Consider the following 9,579-nt stretch of genomic DNA (forward strand, 5'->3'; position numbering starts at 1 on the left):
TTAGTACTGGTACAATCATAACATTATCTGTAACAAAATGGTTCAAATGGCTCTGAGCACTGTGGGACTTAACATCTGAGGTCACCAGTCCCCTAGAACTTAGAACTACTTAAACCTAACTAACCTAAGGACATCACACACATCCATGCCCGAGGCAGGATTCGAACCTGCGACCGTAGCAGTCTGCGGTTCCGGACTGAAGCGCCTAGAACCGCACGGCCACCGCGGCCGACCCTTATCTGTAACAAGCTGAAGTACCGCAAAATATGTGCAAGATGGGTCCCAAGGGAGTTGACGCGGCTACACAAGGAAACAAGGTTGAGAGTGTGCACAGAACGTTATGGAGGAGAAGGTGAGCACTTCCTCAACAAAATTTTAACTTGTACTGAAACTTGGGTTCACTATTATGAGCCAGAATCAAAAAGACAAAGCATGTAGTGGAAGCACACCAACTCATCTGTCAAGAAAAAATTCAAAACCCAAGCATCAGCAAGAAAAGTCGTGTTGACGGTGTTTTGGGATATGTTTTGGGATACTGAAGGTCCAGTTTTTTGTGATTATCTCGAAGATCAGCGTACAATGAACAGCCAATACTACTCGGATTTGCTTTTAAATAAAGTTAAGCCAGCCATGAGAGAGGGACGTCGTGGTTCTGAGAGGAGAGCTTGATTCTCCAGCAAGACAACGCACGTCCTCATATTGCTCAAGTAACCCATGAAACGATCGACAAAATGGGCTGGGAAGTACTGCCTCATTCTACTTACAGTCCTGATTTAGCACCTAGTGACTTCCATTTGTTTGGTGCACTGAAGGAGGCATTACGTGGGAAGAGGTTCCAGGACAACGCGAACGTTGAAAAAGTTTATGAGAAATTGCTTCAAACATCAAGATAAAGAGTTATTTGCAGTTCCAATAAGAAAGCTTGTAGCCCGTTGGAACAAGTGTATAAATGTTCAAGGGGATTATGTTGAAAAGTAGAAAAAGTATTGTTTTGTAAAAATAAACGCTTTTTACTCCACACCAATTTGTCTCTGTAATTATTGAATGAACCTCGAATATACAGCTCGTTTCTGCGTTGACTTCTGACATTCGGTATCGTGTGATAATGAGAACGAAAGATAAGCATTCCGCCGTAGTCAGCATTAAATCTTTGCGTTGCTACAACAGACTCAATAGTTTCTAGAACGAAATTTGTACTGAACGGCTCCGTTTCTGCTTAAGATCCTTACTCAAACTTGAAATCAGTAGGAGTAACGAGATGGCCTTAAGCTGGTCCTGTAAACTTGTATTACCACTTCGTGCCTTAATCGGACACTGGACACGGTCGACAGCCTGCCGTGTGTTAGCGTAAGCGCTAATGGGAACAGCCCGAAGCTCTCACTATGCTCGCCTTGACCAGACCAGATCTGATATCTGCAGCCTGCTGCCCCCCCCCCCCGCCCCTCCCCCCCCTCCCCCACCCCCCGAAAACACACATATACACACACACACACACACACACACACACACACACACACACACACACACAGACACACTCTTCTCGAAACTTTCATGGTACCTTGCTTCCAAGCTACTTACGGAATCAACGCTATTGCTGTATTTCACCAGGCTTGGATAAAAGCCGTTATTATTAACCCTACTGAGCAGAATCTCTTCTAGATTATTACGTTTTTCCAGTAAATACATCAAAACTGACGCTACTTGGATATGGGATCGTCACCCTTGGGCAAATTTTCATGTATTGCATTCAGAATATGGTGAATATCACATAGAGATCGAGACAATTTAAACCAGTAGTTAAATTAAGAAGGGAGGTGCGGGTTTGAGTATCGATGCGGAGAACCTTTCAACTTGTCTAACTTTCAAGAAAAAACAAGCGAGGGAATACATTTGAGGGTTCTTTAAGTTTCGAAAGTTTAATCAGGTTCTTCAACTTCGTAATGAAAACTGGATATTGACACAGAATGGGGAGAGACAGCACACATGAATAGGTTTTGTTTCGATATCTGACCAGTGGGTAATTTTAGTCGGACTGGCCACTACCTAATTCTCAAATTCTAACTTAATAAATCTATAAAAAGTAATTATAAATCACTTTAGTTCCTGGGATATGACTCACATGAATAACTATCTACCCAAAATTATTCAACATGGAACTATTAAGGCGGCAGATAAATTACGTCGTTTGTAATGTATCATTTTGTATTGCAATCCGATGTGTGCCCTAAGCATTTGCAAGGACGAGTTGTTTCAAGTATACCTCCTGAAATGTACCACTCTGCTTTCGCCGAGATACACAGAGAATAGACGATACTGATTTCAAACTTCTTCTCATAACAAAAAATGTTCAAATGTGTGTGAATTCCTAAGGGACCAAATTGCTGAGGTCATCGGTCCCTAGACTTACACTCTACTTAAACTAACTTGTGCTAAGAACAACACACACACCCATGCCCGAGGGAGGACTCGAACCTCCGGCTGGAGCCGCCTTGCAATCCATGACATTGCGCCTCTAACCGCGTGGCCACTCTGCGCGGCTTCTCATAGCATGAAAACTAGCTACATACACGGTGGGCCAAAAGCCAGGAGGTGGTTATAATACGAATATATTATCTATTTATCCTTAGTTTGCATTGATATCTCGCAGTCTTAAAGACCAAGGATGAGAGATAATTTACACTTGCGAGTTGATTACAATCTGAGGTAAGTATCCTCTATTCTCACTTTCAACACCCTCCGTGACTTTTGGCCCACCCTACATTAAAATGAAACTGGTTTTCAAATTTGTACTGCTGCGACGTTTACTTCCTGGCCTGTCTGCTCTTGGTGGAATCTCCAATGTGAAATTTCGTGCACCCAATAGTAAGTTTAGATAAAATATGAATTACACAGAGAAATTCTGTCTAGTTCAGGTTTCGCAAAATGAAACAGTGTTGAATCGAACTCGTTAAAAATTATTACATCGGTTGCTACAATTTCTCATTAATAAAAACAGAAACTATATATACAGGATATCCATAATTAAAATTCAGTTTTCAAAACGCTGTAGAAAGAGAAATACCGTTAGAACGACGTCGGATTTGAACAGCATATTACACACGCCGGGGGAAACGTCATGGAACAAAAAGAAGGAAAATTATACCAATAGATGTTGGCAGTAAGCGTCTTAACGTGGTCGGTTACAGATGACAGTTGAATCGAAATAAAATGGCTGTGGTTTGAATTGCACATAAAACCATTCGTACTGTTCAATATTCATGACTGCACAACTTCGGCAATCAACAGTTGTGGCACTATTAGGTAAGCCCATCCACCACGGGAAGGTCGTTTAACTTCGGATGGGAAAAATCTGTTTTTAATTGTCCTGGAGACAAGAAACGCATAAAAAACAAAATGACATCGCTTTATAATTGTCTTGAGACTGGGGCAAGACACGTTCAATAAATATTCTGTCTACCACTTTCGGCCGCAAGTTGAAATCGAAAAACAGCATGTTCCACAACTGATCAGAGTGTCTCGGGGTTCAGGTTCAGCATGTGTTGCGCGATGCGTGCCTTCAGCTCACATACTTTCGTAACTGGTGCACTGCACCCGTCATCTTTCACACAACCCCATAGCCAGAAGTCACAAGGATTAAGATGAGGTGATCTGGACGACCAGGCTGTAGGGAAATGACGCTGATAATACTAGCATTTCCGAAATGCCTCTGCAGCAGCCGCTTTACTGACTTTGCAGTGTGCAGAGGAGCGCCATCTTGCATGAAAATGATCCTACACACATTCACGCTGTTGAAGGTTTGGAATGACTTTGGTGCGTGAAGGACTCTAATAGCGTTTACCGGTGATGGTGCAGGTAAGAGCACCCGCAGGACTCATCTCCTCGAAAAAATACGACCCTACAGTAAATGATGCCATCATCTCGCACCACACAGTCACCTTACCAGAATGAAATAGTAACGGCTGATGTGCGTGCAGATTTTCCGTTGCCCATATTCTAAAATTCTACGTATTGGCATGTCCTTAGAGAAGGAAATGGGCATCGTCTGTCTGCAGAATGTTGCATAACCATTCATTATCCATTTCAATGGGAGCAAGAAATTCCAGGTCAATAGGACGCAACTGCTGAACATGGGTCAGCTGGTATGGACAGAAATGCAGGATGTTTCGTAGGATGTAATGCACCATGCTTGCAGGCATGTCCAACATTCAGGCAACCACTTCTCGACCTCTCGTGCAATGCTGTGGCCACATCTTCGGCAGATGTCACATTAACTGCTTTTCTCCCTCTGTCCCATTGCACCCCAAAGGAATCTGCCTTTTCTAATTTTGTAATCAGTTTCTCCAGACCCTTAGCGTACCCCTGAGTGTCAGGAATTTCTGCATGGCTATTGGCCCACAGTATCCATTCTTGTAAAAGATCTTGACCAGCAGCGCGCGATCTTTATGGAGACAGTCATGTTGTGCGTCTCTGACGCAAACTGAGGAACAGCTGTGTATCGCGCATCTGTAGGCGTGTACATTCTGACTCTTACAGCGTCATCTGTTGGTCAAATTTTCGTTAAGTTTTTGTGTTCCATGCTGTTTCCCACTGCGTGAATAATATACTGTTCAAATTTGATGTCATTCTGAACAGTGTTTCTCTTTCTACAGCGTTTTGGAACTGGAACTATGATTATGGGCACCCTGTAAATATCTGCGTGAATTTATAATGGTGCAGAAATCACGTGGTTTACACTAGGAATCTAACGAGGTCGAAGTGGATTAAATACCATGCATGCACATACCCATGTCTATAGCAAGCAGAGTACCAGTCCAAGCCATTCTATACTACCTTTTACCCCCTGAAAGCTAAGGAAGAAGAGGTATTCAAAGCCACCTGCACTTTTTATTCAGTGGTATCATTTCTACCCGCAACACACTGTTGATGCACAGCCACACATCAATGGAACAACGAGTGTCTGGAAATGTGAAGTATCAAGCTGCGGATGATGAAGTCAGCTTCTTCCTAATTAGTCAGTCGACATGAAGTCTTTCGTATACTATTCCGAAGAGGACACTGCACTCTGACGCACGTATTCCTTCTAAGGCGAGGAAAGCTACCAGTATGGCATGTTCGAGGTTCAGGCTACGCACATCTGCACATCACTTGTTGCTGGGCTGCTCCTGGTTTGCTGAAAAGAGGCGGAGAACTCAGGATTTTTGGTGACGCCACAATAACTGTTCACAACCTTTTCTTCGGAGGCTCGTTAATATCAGAGAAGTGTAAAAAACCCATTTCAGACATGTTTGCTGACACCTGTAAGTTTTGTATAAATTTTATGGTATTTAATTTATTCATAACGTCATTTTCCTGTTCGGTTAATAAAGGATGTTAAACACCTCTAGTCGAATTGCTTGTGAAGTGGCAACACTGTTTCGAAAGTTTGCTACACAGCATTTTATCGGAAAGTTGAGTACAGCTGTGTGTTCGTCCGTCAGTTGCTGTGAGCAGCTCGTATTGTTGAGTTGTTACAGAAATGGGACAGTTTATATGAGAACAGCGAACTGATATTGGAAAGTTTAACAGAGAAAGTCTCCATCAAGGACTGTGAAGAAATGTTTCAAGCGAACTATCCCTCTAGGAAACTCCCCAAAACCATCGCTATTCAAGATCAATACAAGAAATGGAGGGCTGTGGGATCCGTTCAGAACGCTCAGAGGGATAGGTGAGCGACTGTGACGACCCCGCAAGTCGATAAGAAGGTTACCGCAGCAGGTTGGTGGATTTCGTATATTATGGCAACGTGCACTAAAGGATGTGAAATTACAAGCCTATCATGTGAGTGTGGTGCAAGGGTTGAAATCTGAACTTCAGGAAAAAAAAAAGAGTTCATTATTGCAAATGGCTGTTAACATTAATTGCTGACGGTTATTTGGACCCCGTGCTTTGCTTAATGCCAGATGAGGCCTGCTATCATTTGTCAGGTTATGTCAACTCCCGGTATTGCAGATACTGCTCGCATGTTCCGCATGAAAAACGTCTCCACTCGGAGAAGATAGGTGTCTGTTGTGCGTTGTCGGGCACGTGCATTATTGACCCCACATTTTTCAATTGCACCTTAAACAGTGCCTGATATCTAGAGATCTTTGACTCCTTCTACATGAAATTAACAGTTACAGAGACGTTGTGTGCAATATTCCAACAAGATGGAGCAACCGTTCGCACATAGAACCAAGGTACGGCCCAGATCATCAACGTGTTCCCCGAGGACGGAGTTCTCAGTAGAGGGCTTGGCCCCCAAGATCCTCGGACTTAACATCGTGTGAGTTATTTATGGGGCACATTAAAAAGCAAAGTATGTGCTGACAGTCCTCACACAGAGTCGATCTTAAACTCAACATTACTAGAATTACTATAGAAATTAACGACATAGCCCCTGCAGAAGTGCATCATCTTGCTGGTAACGTAATCACACGAAGTCAGCGACTTTTAGATGCCGATGACCACCTACACGCAGCGTCTGTTATAAACACTTAACTACATGTTTTTAACGTTACATTTATATTTCTGTAGTTAGTTCACTGTTACTCGAATCTCGGGCGTGAGGCGTACCGGTTTTACGTGGGACATCCTCTAGTAATCAAACTAACTAGAGTTTGTCATGCACTCTAATCTACACAACGAAAATAAAGGTGGCAAAAATACTAGGCCATATGAAATGACATCAAGTCACACGAACAGTTTCAGGAACAGACAGTCTCCCTTAGATTTCTACGGACTGCTTTGGCACCCGCACTACATGTTGGAGGATTAGCGCAGTAAACGTGCTGGCTACGGCAGTGCTCGCGTGCTGAGTGATCTGTGAGGTACTGACCGTTGGTGCGTGGTGAGAGTGCCGTTAGTGGTCGCGAACGCCAACATGGGTGCTGCGGCTCTGCTACGCACCGGTCACTTCCGTGCACGCTTCTCCTCTCGTCTCTCACTGCGTCGCCTCGTTGCTGAAACAACAAAAACCAGCCATCATTTCACCGAAGTCAAAAAACACTTTGTCTTTCTTGTGGACAGCTACAATTGAAAGGAGTCACTAACATTAACTGAATTTTCCGTCTGTGCTTGGCAGAACATGATAATAATATCAAACAGGAAACACTTCCTAATATATATGGGATCGCCAACCGGATATCTTCAGATGCAAATGTCGCGAACGCAGCCGAAAGCCGCATCCTCATCAAATACACTACTAGCCTTTAAAATTGCTACACAACGAAGATGACGTGCTACAGACGCGAAATTTAACCGACAGGAAGAAGAAGCTGTGATATGCAAGTGATTAGCTTTTCAGAGCATTCACACGAGGTTGGCGCCGGTGGCGACACCTACGACGTGCTGACATGAGGAAAGTTTCCAGCCGATTTCTCATACAAAAACAGCAGTTGACCGGTGTTGCCTGGTGAAACGTTGTGATGCCTCGTGTAAAGAGGAGAAATGCGTACCATCACGTTTCCGACTTTGATAGAGGTCGGATTGTAGCCTATCGCGATTGCGGTTTATCGTATCGCGACATTGCTGCTCGCGTTGGTCTAGATCCAGTGACTGTTAGCAGAATATGGAATCGGTGGGTTCAGGAGGGTAATACGGAACGCCGTGCTGGATCCCAACGGCCTCGTATCACTAGCAGTCGCGATGACAGGCATCTTATCCGCATGGCTGTAACGGATCGTGAAGACACGTTTCGATCCCTGAGTCAACAGATGGGGACGTTTGCAAGACAACAACCATCTGCACAAACAGTTCGACGACGTTTGCAGCATCATGGATTATCAGCTCGGAGACCATGGCTGCGGTTACCCTTGACGCTGCATCACAAACAGGAGATCCTGCGATGGTGTAGTCAACGACGAACTTGGGTGCACGAATGGCAAAACGTCATTTTTTCGGATGAATCCAGTTTCTGTTTATAGCGTCATGATGGTCGCATCCGTGTTTGGCGACATTGCGATGAACGCGCATTGGAAGCGTGAATTCGTCATCGCCATACTGGCGTATCACCCGGCGTGATGGTATGGGGTGCCATTGGTTACACGTCTCGGTCACCTCTTGTTCGCATTGACGGCACTTTGAATAGTGGACGTTACATTTCAGATGTGTTACGGCCCGTTGCTCTACCCTTCATTCGATCCCTGCGAAACCCTACATTTCAGCAGGATAACGCACGACCGCATGTTGCAGGTCCTGTACGGGCCTTTCTGGAGCCAGAAAATGTTCGACTGCTGGCCTGGCCAGCACATTCTCCAGATCTCTCACCAACTGAAAACGACTTGTCAATGGTGGCCGAGCAACTGGCTCGTCACAATACGCCAGTCACTACTCTTGTTGAACTGTGATATCGTGTTGAAGCTGCATGGGCAGCTGTACCTGTACACGCCATCCAAGCTCGGTTTGGCTCAATGGCCAGGCGTATCAAGGCCATTATTATGGCCAGAGCTGGTGGTTCTGGGTACTGACTTCTCAGGATCTATGCACCCAAATTGCGTGAAAATGTAATCACATGTCAGTTCTAGTATAATATATTTGTCCAATGAATATCCGTTTATTTCTTCTTGGTGTAGAAATTTTAATGGCCTGTAGTGTAAATATAATTTTCCGGAGTTTCTTAGTTGGTGTGAGAATCACTAATGCTTCACACTGGCAGAAAACTTTTGGAATGGTCAGAAATTATATAGCTGCATACGCCATTCAGTGTCTAGTGATGCGTCAACTTCCCTCAGGTGGCACCATGGTAGAGGGGGTCGAGATACTCGTGGCCAGCAACGCGAATTTGATAGATTTCTGTAGGTGAAATATCCGGCTGCCTTCAAATTCTCGAAGTTGTTTCAGCACCAGTGCAAAAACTGTATAACTTTGTTCGTTTTATTCGCCCCCCCCCCTCCCCCACGCCCCGTCGTTGCTATGTAATCTGAATACTTGACGAAGTATCCCTAGTAACAGGTATACTTGGAGCTGCAAATGCTGTTTACATATACACTATGATAAATGCCTTACCATGAAGACTGGAAGCTACTTTACTTCATTATAGCATATTACGATTTATGCTAGTTCTACAGTTCCACCGAACAAGTAATGGGCAGAATACGTGAAAGTCGCTGGACAGGGAGGTTCAGCGTGGCAACTTAAGTGCACCGAGAATTTTTCGTGTATCACTTCATCACCAGGTTGAGATAGCGTTCACGCAACCTACATTCTGCTACAGACATCAGTGTCACGAGACAGGATACTGTCACATACGGTACATCTTAGACTTCATTTCCCAGTGCTTGGGTGTGCAGCATTTGCTTTGATTTGCATACTGAATTGTAGCCGAGAGTTTTAGGGTCTTGGATACTAAACTGAAATCGTTAGTAAAAGAATTTCATACACTGAAGATCCAAAGCAACTGGTACATCTGCCTAAAATAGTGTAAGGCCCCCGCATGCGCGCAGAAGTGCCGCAACATTACGTTGCATGGACTCGACGAGCGTCTGAAATAATGCTGGAGGGAAATGACACAATGAATTCTGCAGGGCTGTCCATAAATCCGTAAGAGTACGAGGGGTGGAGATC

General features: G+C 44.3%; 1 protein-coding gene across 1 annotated transcript in view; it reads right to left on the reverse strand.

Annotated features, from left to right (window-relative positions):
• The window catches only part of LOC126414911 (epidermal retinol dehydrogenase 2), a 288,608-nt gene extending 281,634 nt beyond the window's left edge, over window positions 1–6,974 (reverse strand). Inside the window, exon 1 of the mRNA XM_050083391.1 lies at window positions 6,925–6,974. The gene's annotated coding sequence lies outside the window, so the exon portion shown is untranslated. The remainder of the gene's footprint in view (window positions 1–6,924) is intronic.
• Window positions 6,975–9,579: the final 2,605 nt, after the last annotated feature.

Source organism: Schistocerca serialis, chromosome 1 (genome assembly GCF_023864345.2).
Source record: "Schistocerca serialis cubense isolate TAMUIC-IGC-003099 chromosome 1, iqSchSeri2.2, whole genome shotgun sequence".
Lineage (NCBI taxonomy): Eukaryota > Metazoa > Arthropoda > Insecta > Orthoptera > Acrididae > Schistocerca > Schistocerca serialis.